Source organism: Scyliorhinus torazame, chromosome 7, assembly GCF_047496885.1.
Source record: "Scyliorhinus torazame isolate Kashiwa2021f chromosome 7, sScyTor2.1, whole genome shotgun sequence".
Taxonomy (NCBI): Eukaryota; Metazoa; Chordata; class Chondrichthyes; order Carcharhiniformes; family Scyliorhinidae; genus Scyliorhinus; species Scyliorhinus torazame.
Genome location: NC_092713.1, coordinates 60375865 through 60394951, shown reverse-complemented (window position 1 = coordinate 60394951; position 19087 = coordinate 60375865). Strand labels below are relative to the sequence as shown.

General features: G+C 51.7%; 1 protein-coding gene and 1 long non-coding RNA gene across 4 annotated transcripts in view; one reads left to right on the top strand and one right to left on the bottom strand.

Annotated features, from left to right (window-relative positions):
- Positions 1 to 19087, bottom strand: part of LOC140426248 (ERI1 exoribonuclease 3-like) — a 632563-nt gene that overhangs the window by 453983 nt on the left and 159493 nt on the right. The gene's annotated exons all lie outside the window — the stretch shown is intronic.
- The window catches only part of LOC140426249 (uncharacterized), a 125161-nt gene continuing 118481 nt past the window's right edge, over positions 12408 to 19087 (top strand). Inside the window, exon 1 of the long non-coding RNA XR_011948168.1 lies at positions 12408 to 12609. This is a non-coding gene — a long non-coding RNA (uncharacterized lncRNA). The remainder of the gene's footprint in view (positions 12610 to 19087) is intronic.

Sequence of the window (19087 nt, the reverse complement as noted above, 5' to 3'; positions counted from 1 at the left end):
GCCGATGCACTGAGCCGATTGCCTTTATCGACCGGCCCCATGTCGACCCCCACAACCGGTGAGGTGGTTGCAACCCTACATTTTATGGACACCTTGCCTGTCACGGCATCACAGATCCGTGAGTGGACCCAGACGGAGCCAGTCCTGTCAAAGGTTCGGCACATAGTCCTGTATGGTGGGCAGCATAGGCAGCTCCCAGGCGAGGTGCGGGCATTTTCCTCCAAGCTGTCAGAATTCAGCGTGGAAGACGGCATCCTCTTGTGGGGGACGCGGTGATTGTCCCGGAAAAAGGCCAGGAGCTGATACTAACAGACTTGCACAATGGGCATCCAGGTGTGACCAAAATGAAAATGTTGGCCCGGAGTTATGTCTGGTGGCCAGGCCTCGACACTGACATTGAGAAGGTGGCCCAAAACTGCTCCATTTGCCAGGAGCATCAGAAGCTTCCGCCGGCGCGCCCCTACATCACTGGGAATGGCCAGGGCGGCCTTGGGCACGCTTGCATGCAGATTTCGCAGGCCCTTTTCAAAGATCCATGTTCCTTCTATTAATTGACGCCCAGTCTAAATGGCTAGAGGTGCATAAGATGCAGGGGACAACGTTCCTGCATCTTATGCACCTGTGGTCCCTTTGTTCAAAAAGGGGAGCAGAGACAACCCCGGCAACTATAGACAGGTGAGCCTCACGTCTGTAGTGGGTAAAGTCTTGGAGGGGATTATAAGGGACAAGATTTATAATCATCTAGATAGGAATAATATGATCAGGGATAGTCAGCATGGCTTTGTGAAGGGTAGGTCATGCCTCACAAACCTTATTGAGTTCTTTGAGAAGGTGACTGAACAGGTAGACGAGGGTAGAGCAGTTGATGTGGTGTATATGGATTTCAGCAAAGCGTTTGATAAGGTTCCCCACGGTAGGCTATTGCAAAAAATACGGAGGCTGGGGATTGAGGGTGATTTAGAGATGTGGATCAGAAATTGGCTAGCTGAAAGAAGACAGAGGGTGGTGGGTTGATGGGAAATGTTCAGAATGGAGTACAGTCACAAGTGGAGTACCACAAGGATCTGTTCTGGGGCCGTTGCTGTTTGTCATTTTTATCAATAACCTAGAGGAAGGCGCAGAAGGGTGGGTGAGTAAATTTGCAGACGATACTAAAGTCGGTGGTGTTGTCGATAGTGTGGAAGGATGTAGCAGGTTACAGAGGGATATAGATAAGCTGCAGAGCTGGGCTGAGAGGTGGCAAATGGGTTTAATGTAGAGAAGTGTGAGGTGATTCACTTTGGAAGGAATAACAGGAATGCGGAATATTTGGCTAATGGTAAAGTTCTTGAAAGTGTGGATGAGCAGAGGGATCTAGGTGTCCATGTACATAGATCCCTGAAAGTTGCCACCCAGGTTGATAGGGTTGTGAAGAAGGCCTATGGAGTGTTGGCCTTTATTGGTAGAGGGATTGAGTTCCGGAGTCGGGAGGTCATGTTGCAGCTGTACAGAACTCTGGTACGGCCGCATTTGGAGTATTGCGTACAGTTCTGGTCACCGCATTATAGGAAGGACGTGGAGGCTTTGGAGCGGGTGCAGAGGAGATTTACCAGGATGTTGCCTGGTATGGAGGGAAAATCTTATGAGGAAAGGCTGACGGACTTGAGGTTGTTTTCGTTGGAGAGAAGAAGGTTAAGAGGAGACTTAATAGAGGCATACAAAATGATCAGGGGGTTGGATAGGGTGGACAGTGAGAGCCTTCTCCCGCGGATGGATATGGCTGGCACGAGGGGACATAACTTTAAACTGAGGGGTAATAGATATAGGACAGAGGTCAGAGGTAGGTTCTTTACGCAAAGAGTAGTGAGGCCGTGGAATGCCCTACCTGCTACAGTAGTGAACTCGTCAACATTGAGGGCATTTAAAAGTTTATTGGATAAACATATGGATGATAATGGCATAGTGTAGGTTAGATGGCTTTTGTTTCGGTGCAACATCGTGGGCCGAAGGGCCTGTACTGCGCTGTATTGTTCTATGTTCTATGTTCTGCGCAACAATTGAAAAGATGCGTTTGTCTTTTAGTACGCATGACCTCCCCGAGGTGCTGGTCACGGATAACGGCACTCCATTCAAGAGTGAGGAGTTTGTGAGGTTCATGAAGATGAACGGCATACGCCATATCCGCACTGCCCCTTACCACCCGGCTTCAAATGGGTTGGCAGAGCGCCAAAGAGACCTAAAGAAGCAGTCTTCCGGATCAATGGACACGAGACTGGCTCGCTTTTTGTTTACGTATAGGACCACCCCCCATGCAGTGACTGGGGTAGCTCCCGCAGAACTCCTAATGGGCCATGACTTCGCACCCGCCTTAGTATGGTCTTCCCGGACATTGGCGCAAAAGTACGCCGCACACAAGAACGGCAGGGACAGGGTTTTTCTCGGCATCGGCCGATTCGGCAGTTTGCGCCCGGTGACCCAGTGTTCGTTCGGAATGGTGGTGACCAGTGGGTTCCTGGCGTAATCTTTCACCAAACGGGCCCTATATCTTACCAGGTGCAAGCCCAGGGTCGTCTCCAGCGCAAACATGTAGACCACGTTCGGTCCAGAAGACTATCCCCTCAAAGGATTCCCCGCCCCCGGAGCTCATTTTTACAGCCACAGAGACCAGAGACAAGGGAAGGTAGTCCTCACAATCTTCCACTGGTGCCTCACTCGAAGCCTGCGCAGGTCGTTACAGAACCGAATGGAGATAGAGACGCTGACATGACGGAGGCAGTAGACTCTGACTCCGAGATGGAGACACAGGATGCATCAGAGGGGGAATCCTCGGGTCCACGGGCCATGGATGTACAACCGTTGCGCTGTTCATCACGGAAGCGCCAGTCTCCGTCTCGTTCCACGCCGCCTGATCCAGCGCCGCGTGCAAATGGTGTCTGGCCTGCGGCAAAACGTGTCCGACGCCCTCCTTCGCCAGGGTCTTCGGTGGATTCCTTGGATTTTGGGGGGGGGAGGGATGTTACAACCTGCCTGCTTACCATTGGCTGGGGACTAATGTCAATCCCACAATCCTGTGGGAGTATGAGCTTCCCCAATGAGGGGGCGGAGAAACCATTAGTAAACTCCTAGTATAAATAAAGCTGGCCAGTTTGGAACCAGCAGGAAGGAGTGTGCAGCAGGGGATGTTGCTGCTGCTGTATATATATATATGTATGTATTGTAAATAAATGTTATTACTTTGTATCCTTAAAACTTGTGCTGGAGTCTTCATGGCCCTCACAAAAGTAGTCCAGGCCAATAAAAATGTTTTTGGATTTTAGCTTGAGTTTTCCATATTCCCAAATGACCTCCTACTGGCACCTCATGTGCTACTCGCAACACCTCCTTTATATACCCTACCGGCAACACCACTTGATGCACTGCTGCCCACTTTTCATCTGCTTGCATCTGTAAAGGTCTCCATTTTCTCATCAAGCCATCATTTTTATGGTAATAGCATTCTGGTATACACTCAGATTCCTCTTCCATGTATGCATTCTGATACATCCGTTTTATTTCTATATCTTTCTGTTGTAACTCTGCCAATTTTCCTGAACTAAAAATATCCGCCTCATCCTCCACCTGTTCTCGTTCTTTTCCAACTATCTAATCAAAAATCGTTGCTGATAATTGAACGTCAACTTTATCTTCACTCTTTGATTTCTCCTCTTGTCTTAACCTGTGACTTTGCGACCTTGTTACTACACAATCCGGAAAAATCCCAGGATATTCGTCCTTCAACACTTCAGTTGTCTGATTTTCCACTGGCTTATCAACCACAGTAGGCATCACTCCCACCTGCGATCCAGCTATATCATTACCCAAGATAAACTGTATTCCTAGACAAGATAATTTCTCCATTACTCCTACTACCACTTCACCACTCTTCACTGGACTTTCCAACCTTACCTTATATAATGGAACACTACTCTTCTCACCCTGAATTCCACATATTACCACCTTTTCTGGCAATATTCCTTCCAAACTACATAATTCCTCATCTCTTACCATCAAAGATTGACTAGCACCCGTATTTCTTAAAATTGTGACTTCTTTACCTGCTCCTCCTGGTAGACATGAGTAAACTTTGTCAACACAAGTAAATTCTTCAAAGAGATCTGGCATCTTCTTAACAATCACCTCTTGATCAGGCTGAACAATCTTTTGCACCTCCTTCGCATCACTTGGGCTTTCCTTTACCACTTTAACAAACCCCACTGGCTTGTCCTGTTTTGCCACATCAGTCTTCCCAGCTTTTCTTCAACCACCAACACTGTGACTTTACATGGCCGAGTTTATTACACTGAAAACATTTGAAACTTTTAATTTCTCTTCCACCCTCCTGGATTTCCTTTTTAATCTGAGGTACACTCTCCTTATTATCTCCCATCAGATCACCTTTACCTTTACCACTTGCGTATTTCTCATGTCCCCAGTTTCTATCCCTCACAGGCTGAAACTGATGTGGGAAACCAAACTTTCATTTATGAACTAATTCATAGTCATCTGCCATTTTTGCTGCTAATCTCGCAGTTTTAACCCTCTGGTCTTCCACATGAATTCTCACTACATCAGGATTGAATTTTTAAACTCCTCCAAAAGTATAATCTCTCGAAGAGCTTCATACGTTTTGTCTATTTTCAAAGCTCTTATCTACCTAGCAAAGTTACTCTGTTTGATCCTTTCAAACTCCATGTACGTTTGACCAAGTTCTTTCCTTTAATTTCTAAACCTTTGTCTGAAGGCTTAATGTACTAGTTCATATGCACCACCGATGGATTTTTTTCGCCTCCTCATATTGATAGTGATGCAAACACCTCACTGGCTCTACCTACCAACTTTGTTTGAATCAGTCATACCCACATGTCCTGTGGCCATTTCATTTGTTTAGCTACCTTCTCAAATGAAATGAAAAAGGCTTCTACATCCTTCTCATCAACCCTTGGCAATGCTTGGACATATTTAAATAGATCCCCACCAAGCCTTCGACTGTGCCGCTCTTTCTCTTGATCCTCATCACTATCCTCAAACTGTACGTTTCTCTTTACATCCGCCAATTTTAACTGACTGTCATATTTCATGGCCATTTTCTGAAGTTCAAAATCTTTCTCTTTTTCCCTTTCTTCTCTATCTTTTTCTCTCTCTTTTTGTTCTGCGAGGGCTATTCATTCTTTGTCCCTCATTTCGTATTCAAGCTGCTTTAATTGTTTTTCATGTTCAAGTTATTTGATCTGTAACTGATTTTTTTGCCATTTCCAATGAGTCTGGCTGTGTCTCAAACAATTTTAAATGCTCAGCTACCGCCGCAATTACTTCTTCTTTTCGTATGTTGTCAGGTAATGTTAACTGCAATGTTTTTTGCCAAATTTGAAAGCCTTTTTTTAGTCTCTGTTCGGAAGGTACTGCATGTGACCTTCTCCATCCCCCAAAACTTCTGAGCCGCTGAAAGAGCCATTGTCCACAAAACACTCCCTACGTAAACTGGAATACCACACCTGAAAAGCAAACACAAATATGCTCACCCCTCACTGTCTTTAAGTTCACTAAGCCAACCCAATCACGAAAAATAGACTCTGATGATGGACGAGCCCCAATTTGTTATGGGCCAGGGTTTAGAGAACACCATAGTATATCATGGAGTTCACCTGACCTACAACTGTTTATAGATTTTGGTTATGAGGAGCACAAGGGCCAACTCTTCAGGTGTGATGCAACATAGCAGAGGCCTTAAGCACTTTAAATCAAAAACAAAGTTTATTCTACAAATTCAGTTAACATTTTATAAACACACACAATAAGCATTTTTATCAACTACAAACAAACATCCCCGACACAGCTACAGTACTCCTATATTTAACCCTGAATAACTTCCCTTTTACTGATTCACTCAGTAACAACATCCATAAATCAGACAATCCCTTTTTCCACAAAACAGTAGGTTTGATTTCTTTACAGAAAACAGGTGTCACTTTTAAATTATCAAGTGATCTGGATACCTTTTAACATATAGAGAGAGAGACCAAAATAAACCTTCTTTGTCTGAATGCAGCTCCCAATTGTCTAAGCCGAAAGTAAAACGCAGAGCCACAAACACCTCCCAGCTCAAAACAAAAGTAAAAGACAGAACAACAGCTCAGCTCCACCCACACAATGACATCACTGAAGCTATTTGATGATAAACACATTTCTTTTTTTAAAATAAATTTAGAGTACCCAATTCATTTTTCCAATTGAGGGGCAACTTAGCGTGGTCAATCCACCTACTCTGCACATCTTTGGGTTGTGGGGGCGAAACCCACGTAAACACGGGGAGAATGTGCAAACTCCACACGGACAGTGACCCAGAGCCGGGATCGAACCTGGGACCTCGGCGCCGTGAGGCTGCAGTGTTACTCACTGCGCCATCATGCTGCCCTAAAAACACATTTCTTAAAGGGACATTCCCATGACACTCCTCCTGAGATCCCCAGAATCACAGATTCCAGCCTTCGGCCAATTTAATTCATCCCACATGATATCAAGATACAGCTGAAGGCACTGGATACTGCAAAGGCTATGGGCCCTGGCAATAGTACTTAAGATTTGTGTTCCAGAACTAGCCGCATCTTAGCCAAGCTGTTCCAGTACAATTACCACACGAGTCTCTTCCTGACAATGTGGAAAACCCATCCATCAGCCTCCTTTCAATCATCAGCAAAATGATGGAAGCAACATTGCTATCAGGCTGCACCTACTCACCAATAACCTGCTCAATGCCCAGCTTGTGTTACGCCACGACCACTCAGCTCTTAACATCATTGTAGTCTTGGTGAGCTAAACTCAAGAAGTCGCGGGTGACTGCACTTGACATCAAAGAAACATTTGACAAAGTTTGGCATAAATTACCCTGGCAAAAATAGAAGTTAATGGGAATTGGGGGGGAAACTGTCCACCGGTTGCAGTCACACCTGGCACAAAGTTACAGCTATAGTTGTTGGAGGCCAATCATTTCAGTCCCATGACATTGCTGCAAGCATTCTTCAGGATAGTGTATTTGGCCTAACAATGTTCAGGTGCTTCAGCAATGACCTTCCCTTCATCATAGGTCAGAAGAGGGAATGTTTGTTGATGATTGCAAAATGTCCAGCACCATTCCTGACTTTTCAGATACTGAAGCACGCTGTGTCCAAATGCAGCAAGACCTGGGTAACATTTAGACTTGGGCTGATAAGTGACAAATCAGTGACTATCTCTAACAAGAGAGAATCTAAACATCACCCCCTCACATTTAATGGCATTTACCAATGCTAAATCCCCCACTATCACAATCCTGGGGGTTATGATTGATTAGAAACTAAATTGGACCAGCCATATAAATACTATGGCTACAAGAGCAGGTTAAAGGCTAGGAATTCTGAAGTGAGTAAATCATTTCCTGGCCCTCCAATGCCTGTCCACCATCTACAATCTACAAGGCATTTATCAGGCATGTGATCGATAATTCTCCACTTCCATGAATGGGTTCAGCTGCAACAATGCTCAAGAAACTTGACACTATCCAGGATAAAGCAGCCTACTTTATCGGCACCCCATCCAATAAAATTCACTCCCTCCGCCAAGATGCACTGCAGTGGCTCACCAAAACAACTTCCAATAGCAGCTTCCAAACACATGGGCTGGATTCTCCGGTCGCTGACGGCGAAATCGCGATCGGCTGGAGAATAAAAGTTCCCGACCAAATCAGGGGTGGCGCCGCTTTCGCGATCCTCCGCCCCCTCCAAAGTGGCGTAAGTGCAGCGTATTGACGGCCTCAGGACAATGCCTGAGGCCCGCCAACCCCCCCCCCCCCCCCACACCCCCCCCCCCCCCACCCCCAATGCTCCGTCCCCAACCTGCCGAGTTCCCGACACTGTCGGTCACTTGTGGTCTCATCCGTCGGGGACTCAGCATGGTGGCTGCGGACTCAGTCCAGCGCCGCCAGTCGGGGAGGGCCGATGCGCGGGCAGGGGGGACTTTATCAGGGGCTGGGGGCACTATGGGGAGGGGGTCCAGGGCGCGCAAGCCGGCCAAAGGGGGGGCACTATTAAGCGGGCCGGGTCCACGAGCGGCCTCCAAAATGTAGCATGATGCGGCCGCTGCAGGCCGCCGCCGTCCGCATGCACGGCCATGGAACGAGCAAACCCCCGGGCCGTATCGGCAGCTAGAGCCAGGTGCTCTACGCTGCCGGCATGCTAGCCATTTTTTCTGTCGCAAAATGCCACAATTCCCACGCCGGCATGGGGACATAGCCTCAGAATCAGAGAATCCAGCCCATGAACTCTACCACTTAAAAGGACAAGGGCAGCGGATGTATGGGAACACCACCACCTGCAAGTTCTGTTCAAAGTCACACACCATTCTGACTTGGAACAATATTGACATTCTTTCACTGTCACTGGATCAAAATCTATCCCTAAGAGTACTGTGCGAATACCTGCATTAGATGGACTGCAGCGGTTCAAAAAGTCAGCTCACCACCATCTTCTCAAAGGCAATTAGGGACACGCAACAAATGTTGGCCTTGCCAGCGATGTCCAAACCCCATGAAATAACTAAAAAAAAGTAGCCATGCAGAAGCTGGAAGACGCCATGAAGGGCTGGCAATTGATTGAAGCTGGTCATTTTTACCATGCTGTTGCTATATAAAGGAAGCATTTCACCAGAATTTTGTAGTATTTGCGTTAACATGAGAGCAGGAGCATTTATTCTGAAATGCTAATCTAGGTTACAGTGTTGTAGCCTTAATTCTGACCCACACTCCCTTCCAGCACAATTCAATTTCAGGAGTGGTGAATTTCTAAATTAATAAATGATAAATCCATGAAGAATTTTACTGAAAGTTTATGCATGTTTCTGCTGAACTGCTTGACAGCACAGCATGATGTGCTGCCAGTGGTATAAGATCAGTTTTCACCGACAAATTACTCTCTTTGTTGACCACTGCGGGAGGGCAGCATTATGCTATGGCTAATTTGTTTGGAACAGGTCATAAACAGAATCATAAGCAGCAAATAAATAAAAGTGAGGTGGCATTAGGCAATGAACTTTAGAAACAATGTATTGCACCTTGGATTAATAGTATATAGGTCTTTCTGACAATCCTTCACAGATCGAGCTCCTTGGGGCAGCACGGTAGCACAGTGGTTAGCACTGCTGCCTCATGGCACCGAGGACATGAGTTCGAGCTCAGTCCTGGTCACTGTCCGCGTGGAGTTTGCACATTCTCCCCATGTCTGCGTGGGTCTCACCCCCACAACCCAAAAGATGTGCAGAATAGGTGGATTGGCCATGCTAAAACTGCCCCTTAATTGGGAAAATCTTTAAATTTTAAAAAAACAGATCGAGCTCCTTATCACAGGAGTGTCACCCCATTCAGGTGTGAAGCAGATACTATGTGTTACTTTTCATATATGGAATGCAAAATACAGGAGTTATTCAGTTGTCTCTCATATTCCTTTTAACGCAAGGTTAAACTGACACTAGCACAGGCCTGGGATTAGGTAATCTGCCCGCCTTCTCAGCATATTCGAGACCATATACAAAAGACAGAGATGAAGAAAACCAGAAGGCAAGATATTTTGGTTCTTCTTACCCAACTTGTTGTTGGTTAAAGAGGAATAGTGGAGAAACCTGGAAGTAATTTAACTAACTGCAATCTTTGCCTCCGAATGTAACGTGGGACAGGCCAAGCCAGAAGAGCGAAGAAAATAGCTTAGAAGCTCAGTCCACTCTCATGAACCATCTTCAATGATTTTTGGCAGAGTGTCAGCAGAAGGTTTTTTTTAATAAATGTTTTTATGAAGAATTTTTACGTCATACAAAACAAAGGCAACTGTGAACATATATTGAAAACATTGAATCCCACCCCCACAAGCAGAAGGCTTCTAAACTCACATGAAAGAGAAGTGAAAACATAAGGGAACATAGAGAAAATTAAACATAAAACAAAAATATCTTTAAAAAGTGCAACAGAACAAATTGACCTAAAATAGATTATACTGACAGAGCAGAATTGTTTTATAATTCATCTTTCAGCAATATTTTCACCCTGCAATGATATTTTAGTACTATGTACAAAATAATGGAATCAATCATTTCAAGAGCTCACTCTTTTTGAAAGATCCTGGTTTCACAAACTTGCATATTTGGTTTATTTGTTGTATATTTGTTTATACTGTATTTGCAGAAGCATACATTGTTACACTGTTGAGATTATTATATTTTGGAGGATGAAATGCTACATTCAATTTGTACCTGGAACACTAAACCTATCTTGCTCCTACATCTAGTGCCATAAAGATGAATATGAATTATCTTTTTAATTCATTTATGGGATGTGGGCTAGGCCAGCATTTATTGTGCATCGCCAATTGCCCTTCATAAGAAATTTCAATATTAGCATTCTGAGCACTTGTTCAGCGAGTCCATGCACATGCAAATTTACCAAGAAAAGACATATTCATAAACTACCCTATGTGTTTTGTTGTCATTTTCACCTCTCCCCATCTCCCAAACCTAAAAATGCAAAAATAGGATATGATAATCTTTATTGTCACAAGTAGGCTTATATTAACCCTGCAATGAAGTTACTGTGAAAATCCCCCAGTCGCCACATTCCGGCACTTGTTCAGGTACACTGAGGGAGAATTCAGAATGTCCAAATTACCTAACATCATGGGCGGGATTCTCTGCAAACGGCGCGATGTCCGCTACCCGGCGCCAAAAGCGGCGCGGTACAGTCCAGCGTCGGGCCGCCCCAAAGGTGCGGAATTCTCCGCACCATTAGGGGCCAAGCCCTCACCTTGAGGGGCTAGGCCCGCGCCGGAGCAGTTTCCGCTCCACCTGCTGGCGGGAAAGGCCTTTGGCGCCACGCCAGCCGGTGCCGAAAGGACTTCGCCAGGCGACGCATGCGCGGGATCGGCGGCGGCCGCTCACGGCATCCGCGCGCATGCGCAGGGGAGGGGGTATCTTCCGCCTCCGCCATAGTGAAGACCATGGCGAAGGCGGAAGAAAAAGAGTGCCATCACGGCACAGGCCCACCCGCGGATCGGTGGGCCCCGATCGCAGGCCAGGCCACCGTGGGGGCATCCCCTGGGGCCAGATCGTCTCGCGCCCCCCCTCCCGGACCCCGGAGCCTGTCCGCGCCGCCTTGTCCTGCCGTTCAAAAGGAGGTCTAATCCACGCCGGCTGGCGAGGGTTGACAGCGACGGGACTTCGGCCCATCGCGGGCCGGAGAATCGCCCGGGGGTGGGCCCGCCGACCGGCGCAGCGCGATTCCCGCCCCCGCCGAATCTCTGGTGCCGGAGAATTCGGGATACGGCTGGGGCGGGATTCACGCCAGCCGCCGGCGATTCTCCGACCCGGTGGGGGGTCGGAGAATCGCGCCCCATGCCTTTCGGGACTTCTGGGAGGAAATCGGAGCAACTGGAGGAAACCCATGGAGACACGGGGAGAATGTGCAGACTCCACACAGACAGTGACCCAAGCAGGGAATTGAACCTGGGACCCTGGTGCTGTGAAACAACAGTGCTACTCACTGTGCTACCCCTAAAAACACTATGGAGTTTAAGCCCATATATCAGACTGTGAATTCTTGATCATAGCTGGATCCCAGATCAACACAATGAATAGAGCCTACTTTTTACAGCAAATAGAGATTTTTAAAAACATAAAACTTACAAATCAAAATATTAGGAAGTATCAAAGCTTTTGGAGAGAGTGCGGAAGATTCATGAGAATGATTCCAGGGATGCAGACCTTCAGTTGTGAAGATAGATTGGAGAAGTTAGAACAGTTTTCTTGGAGAAAAGATTTAGGCTGAGTGGCGATTTGATAGAGGTATTCAAAATCCTGAGGGGTCTGGACAGAGTACAGAGGGAGAACTTGTTCCTACTTGTGAAAGGATTGAGAAAGAGAGGGCACAGCTTTAAAGTAATTGGCAAAAGAAGAAAAAGTGCCAGGAGGAAAATCAGTTTTACACAGCGAGTGGTTAAGGCCTGGAATGCACGGGCAGAGAGCATGGTGTGGGCAGGTTCAATTAAAGCATTCAAGAAGGAATAGGACTGCTGAACAGGAAGAACGTGCACAGTTCTTGGGAGAAGACACTAAGTGAATTGCTATTTTGGAGAGCTGGGCAGACACAATGGGCCAAACGGTCTCCTTCAGCGCTGTAAGAAGTCTTTGATTTCGTGTTAATTTTCTAATTTATATTTTCCAGTTACTGAATAGAAAGCAATAGTAAAAAAGGCCGAGAGCAGGAAGTTTGCTCAGTTATGCTTTTGTACATGGGAAGGGAGAGGCTTTAAGAGAAGGGAAGGGCAAGAAACATTTTGTTTCCAAAAGGACATCACTGTTTAAAGTCTGAAAAACTGGCTGGCACAAGTCCCTGTCTTCTGTTTGAGGATAGGCAGTTAAGAGTATTACTAAATCAATATTGAGATTACCCTGAATGAAAAATAATTATAAAAAGAACAGAACTTCTATAGCAAGAACTATACAGTGAAATGGATTGGCGCAGTTGGAACAATTCTGGGGCAAGAGATTTTGGCTGTTGAAATAAGTTTTTTTTTGAAAGCGGTAAGTGATCCATATTAAAATGGGAGCAGACAGTTCAAATCAGGGTGCAAGTCCATTGCACAAAACTGTCCCTACTCCAGTAATAGTTGGCAAACTCACTCAGACAGGTCTTAAGATTAGTTGGTGTAAAGAAAGGGAAGATTTGAATGATACAGTTGGAGTGGTCTTCGGACATTGAGGGTGAATCATATTGGTGGAGCAGAGTAGATTAAGTTTTACTTTTAACTTCCTCTAAATATACTCTGACTAGAAATGTTCAGAAGTGGTGAAACTTGCATGCCAAAAGTAGGGAATCTTTTCGCTAAGATGTTCAACTGAGGTACCAGTAATCTGTTCAGGTTGATGTAAAAGTGTAGGAGTTCTCGTTCAGTGTCCTAGACACCATTTAACCATCAAGAAACACTGCTAATTATTAAAACTGATTATTTGATCATTTAGCTGACTGTTGTTTGTGAACTTAACTGTGTGCAAAGTTTCTGCTACATAACAAAGACTTCAAAAAATCTCAGTGGCTGAGAAGTGTAATAACATTTTTTAAAAACTAATTAAAAGTGCAAATATAAAATCACATACAATTGTTAGAAATATCTGGTTTCATAATTCATATGTTTTAGAAAATAATATTTAGTTTTAGGAATTAAAGGGTTAAATGCAAAATAAATGGATATCTGATTAAGAAACTGATAAATAAACCTGAAGTAAGTACAATTTAAACAGACTTCAGGCTATTACATTTTCAAAAGGTAATCAGTGGTTATTTAAGAAAATAAAATTTGGTAGAGAGCAAACTTCAACAATAAATGGCCCATCTTTGAGCTTTTGGTAGACTCATAAGGCCGCGCTGCTCCCCCCCACCCGACCGCAACACCCGACTGGATGGCTGGCCGTCGCTCAGCCCCGAGGTTCGAGTCACGCGATGTGGAGGCGCTCCTGGACGCGGTGGAGCAGAGGAGGGACGCCCTGTATCCCGGGCACGGACGCAGAGTTGCCCCACGCCACAGCCGGCGTCTGTGGAGGGAAGTGGCAGAGGCCGTCACCGCTGTGGCCCTGACACCACGGACAGGCACCCAGTGCCACAAGAAGGTGAACGACCTCGTCAGAGCAGGCAGGGTGAGCCTCCCGCATATCCCCCCTCCCCATATCCCCCCCTCCCCATATCCCCCCCTCCCCCATATCCCCCTCCCCCATATCCCCCCTCCCCCATATACCCCCTCCCCCACATCCCCCCCTCCCCCATATCCACCCCCTCCCCCATATCCCCAAGTGAATCCAGCCCTAACCTTAACCTCTGCAATGCACGCGCAACCGATGGCGTGCATTCATATACCTGCCTAACACTGTTGCCTTTTACCCCTGCCACCACCCCCCCCCCCCACAGGAGAAGCGCGCACACAACAATAGGGAGCATGTGAGGACTGGAGGAGGGCCCGCTGATGAGAGGCCACTGACCGTACACGAGGAAAGGGCCCTGGAACTGGCTGGCGGACCTGAGGACCGGGAGGTTGCTGATGCAGAGGTCGGGGGCGTACTAGCGAGTGAGCCACCGACAGCCCGTCCCCATATCCCCCCTCCCCTATATCCCCCTCCCCCGTATCACCTGATCACTGCCTGATGTCTAACCATGCATGCTTCACTGTGTATCGCAGGACCAAACGTCCAGGCACCCATCCCCGCAGATGCAGACCGCCCGCAGGATGCCCCTCGGAGACCACAGGAGATGGAGAGACCCGCACCCTCCAGCATGCGACGCCCGCAGGATGCCCCTCGGAGACCACGGGAGACGGAGAGACCCGGACCCTCCAGCATGCGACGCCCGCAGGATGCCCCTCGGAGACCACGGGAGACGGAGAGACCCGGACCCTCCAGCATGCGACGCCCGCAGGATGCCCCTCGGAGACCACGGGAGACGGAGAGACCCGGACCCTCCAGCATGCGACGCCCGCAGGATGCCCCTCGGAGACCACGGGAGACGGAGAGACCTGGACCCTCCAGCATGCGACGCCCGCAGGATGCCCCTCGGAGACCACGGGAGACGGAGAGACCCGCACCCTCCAGCATGCGACGCCCGCAGGATGCCCCTCGGAGACCACGGGAGACGGAGAGACCCGCACCCTCCAGCATGCGACGCCCGCAGGATGCCCCTCGGAGACCACAGGAGACGGAGAGACCCGCACCCTCCAGCATGCGACGCCCGCAGGATGCCCCTCGGAGACCACGGGAGACGGAGAGACCCGGACCCTCCAGCAAGCGACACCCGCAGGATGCCCCTCGCACACCACGGGAGACGGAGAGACCTGGAGCAACAGGGAGACGACACCCCCGTCACGTGCGGGAGCGACCACCCAGCGACGAGGGGGGCAGCCACAGGCCCCCGTCACATCCAAGCCAGGACACCACTACCCAGGACACCACTACCCAGGACACCACTACCCAGGACACCCCTACCCGGGACAGCACTACCCAGGACACCCCTACCCGGGACAGCACTACCCAGGAAGACGAAATACCGGACAGTGACTCAGAGTGGATGGGTGGAGACGAACCCCCACCCCAAAGTGCCATGGACTCAGAGTGGGACGAAGAGCACGACACAACGCCACTGCTGTCACCAACACCCTCCACCATCGCAGAAACACTCACCACGGTTGGGCACTTTAGTGATGAGGCGTCTGGTACACTCATTGGTGCGCACAATACAGCCCTCCCGGTACAGCAGGTGGAGGTAGGAGCAGCAGAGGGACCGGGCGGTCGGAGGGCAGCCCAGCCCAAGCGAACATCTGCCGCCCAGATGGATCCCGGGTTCCTGTAGTTACCACACCCACACATAGATCCGATGCAACCACCGACCCGGAGACGAGCGAAGAGGGTGACGGGCGGCGGTCGCAGGTGGAGGAGTCCACCCGCGTCCAGGAGCTGGGAGTGGTGCCGGTCATGCGTGCCACCCAGGCTGACACCGCACGGGTGGCGTCCGCAGTGGAGGCAATGGGTGCGACGGTGTCAGACATGGGGAACGGTTTGCGAGGCCTGGGGCCTTCCGTGCAGGCGGCGTCTGTGGCCCAGGAAATGGCTGCCCTCTCACAGGAGGCCATGAGCCAGTGCCAGCGCCAGATGGCAGAGGCGCTCAACGCCATAGCCCAGTCTCTGCAGGCCATGGCCCAGTCTCAGCAGGCCATGGCCCAGTCTCTGCAGGCCATCGCTGAGGGCATCGGCGCCAGTGGCCATGTGCGAGCCGGCGTCGCACTGTCACAGACAGGGTTTGCCAACCCCCTGGGCTCCATGGCTGCAAACCTGCAGACCCCTGTCGATACCAGCACGGGCCTCCAGGATTGGCAGCGCCAGATGTCGGGGGGGCGTCGGATGGCCAGTCCGTTCGCATCCCCCACCCATGTAGAGGCCTGGGGGCCATCGGGCACCCCGAGGGAGGAGGAGGTGGTGTGGTCCATCACGGCTCCCTCTGTAGGGGAGGTCCCGGTACACCGCAACACCTCGGACTCCCCCCCCTTCCGTCCCAGGTGCATCGGGTGGGCAACAGGCAGGACAGGCTGGCAGCTCGCCATCCCAGTCGCCCGGGCCGCAGCCTGGCCCATCTAGGCCAGGACGCCCCAGGAAATGGCCGCCAAAGGGATCCAGTGTCAGAGGGCAGGAATCACAGGAGTCCACCTCCAGTTCTGCTGTACCGTCTGGGCAACCACGTAGACGTAGTCAAAGGGCCCGTAAGGCCAAACAATTAGACACTGAGTAAGTTGGCACGGGTGCAGGGCACAGATGAGTTTTAGGGGCTAGGGCACGTGCATGAACCCCTTTGGTTATTAAAGTCAATGTTACACCGACCGAAGCTGCCTTTGTGCTCTGTCCAAAGGTGTGCGGGGGTGTCATGTCCGTTGAGCGCAAGTGTGTGTGTGAGGGGTGGTCTTACCTCAGCCCCAGCTAAGTCTGCCCCCTTCCCCCTGGGCCGCCATCAACATCCCCCGGGCAGAGGACGGGACCGTGCGCTGCAGTGTCACAGCCGCATGCAGGGATGGTCCGGGTGGATGGTGGTACTGTGGCCATGGGTCAGACATAGTCCAACGATGTAGAGCCAGGAGCTCATCGCAGGGCGGGTTGTCATCATCCTCCATGGCCTGCGATAGACACGCGTCCACCCGCAACTGTGTGAGCACGGCCCGTTGTGCCGCAGGTGGATCGGCAATGGGGGGGGTGGTGTACATGCGGGTGGGGTGGGCGGGGTTGGGGAGGGGGGTGAGGGTGCTGGGTGGGTGGATGGGTGGGGGGGGGTGGGTGGTCGGCTGTTGCCATGGCGTGCGGTCTGTGGCCATACTACCCGATTCCCACGCCCATCTAGTCAGTGAAGCGGGCGTCTATCAGTCTGTCCCGTGCCCGCTGGGCCAGCCGGTAATGGTGGACAGCCACCCGCCTGTGTCTACCCCGTCTGCCCTGACCATTGCCCCCATCCCCCTCATCTGGGAGGACTGGACCTCTTCCTGCTGCTCCTCCACTCTGCCCTCCTCTGCCTGCGGCACATCGCCCCTCTGCTGGGCTATGTTGTGCAGGATGCAGCACACCACAATGATGCGGCCGACCCTATCTGACCGATACTGGAGGGCGCCCCCAGAGAGGTCCAGGCACCTGAAACGCATCTTCAGCACGCCAAAGCACCTCTCGATCACTCCCCTTGTCGCTACATGGGCATCATTGTAGCGGTTCTCCGCCTCATTGCGTGGCCTCCGTATAGGCGTCATCAGCCACGATCGCAATGGGTAGCCCGTCGCCCAGCAACCAGCCCCTCAGCCGGGGATGGCGTCCCTCGTACATGCCGGGGATGGATGACCGCGACAACACGAATGAGTCGTGTACACTGCCTGGGTGACGGGCGCAGACGTGCAGGATCATCATGCGGTGGTCGCAGACCACCTGTACGTTCATCGAATAGGTCCCCTTCCTATTAGTGAACATGGCCCTGTTATCTGCAGGTGGCCGCACGGCGACGTGCATCCCATCGATCGCGCCCTGGACCATGGGGAACCCGGCCACGGCAGAGAAGCCCACGGCCCGGGCATCTTGGCTGGCCCGGTCCACGGGGAAGCGGATGTAGCGGTGCGCCATGGCATAAAGGGCATCTGTCACTGCCGGGGCCGGTACACACGGGGCGCCCTCGGGTGCCTCCGTTGCCGTGGGGCCGCGACGTCCTCCTCCCCCTCCTCGTCCTGTCGGTCAGGTGTCCCTCCAGCCTGGGCGGCTGCCGCCTGCCCCTCTGCGGCAGCCTGCGCCGCCTCTCTGGCACGCTCCTCCTCCTCCTCATCCAGGGCAACATAGACATGAGCGGCTGCCACCACGGCGGCCAACATCGCTGGATGATCTGAAAACATGACGGCCTGGTGGGGGGGGGAGGGGAACGACGACATGTCATCATTGCCCATATCCCCTCCTCCCCCCAGCCAGGTGGCATGGACTGCATGGGTCCAACTGTTGGAGGCTGGCACCTGGCCAGGTGGACCAACTCACTTGCCCTCCCATCCCCCTCCTCGGCACGGACCCCCCCCCAACCCCCAACCTCCACCCCGGCACGCCCCCCCCCCCCCCCAACCTCCACCCCAGCACGGACTCCCCCCCCCCCCAACCTCCACCCCAGCCTGGACACCCCCCCAACCCCCAACCTCGGCACGGACCCCCCCCCCAACCTCCACCCCAGCACGGACCCCCCCCCAACCTCCACCCCGGCACGGCACGGACCCCCCCCCAACCTCCACCCCAGCACGGACCCCCCCCCAACCTCCACCCCAGCACGGACCCCCCCCCCCAACCCCCAACCTCCACGGACCCCCCCCAACCCGGCACGGACCTCCCCCCCCCCAACCTCCACCCCGGCACGGCACGGACCCCCCCCAACCTCCACCCCAGCACGGACCCCCCCCAACCTCCACCCCAGCACGGACCCCACCCCAACCCCCAACCTCCACCCCGGCACGGACTCCCCCCAACCTCCACCCCAGCACGGACCCCCCCCCAACCTCCACCCCAGCACGGACCCGCCCCAACCCCCAACTTCCACCCCGGCACGGCACGGAACCCCCCCCCAACCTCCACCCCGGCACGGACCCCCCCCCAACCTCCACCCCAGCACGGACCCCCCCCAACCTCCACCCCGGCACGGACCCCCCCCCCCAACCTCCACCCCAGCACGGACCCCCCCAACCTCCACCCCGGCACGGACCCCCCCCCCCAACCTCCACCCCGGCACGGACCCCCCCCCCCCCCCAACCTCCACCCCGACACGGACCCCCTCCCGGCACTCCCCCGGAGCCCAGCCTACTCTAACAACCACCCCCCCCCCCCCGCCGCGCACACACACAACCCGAGACACACCTCTCCTCACGCAATCAGACTGCGGCCACGCCATTGCCTGCCCAGAGCCAACCCCCCAGGCCGTCACTCACCTCCACGCTGATCAGCGTGAGCCTGGAGCACCGGGTCACGCCGA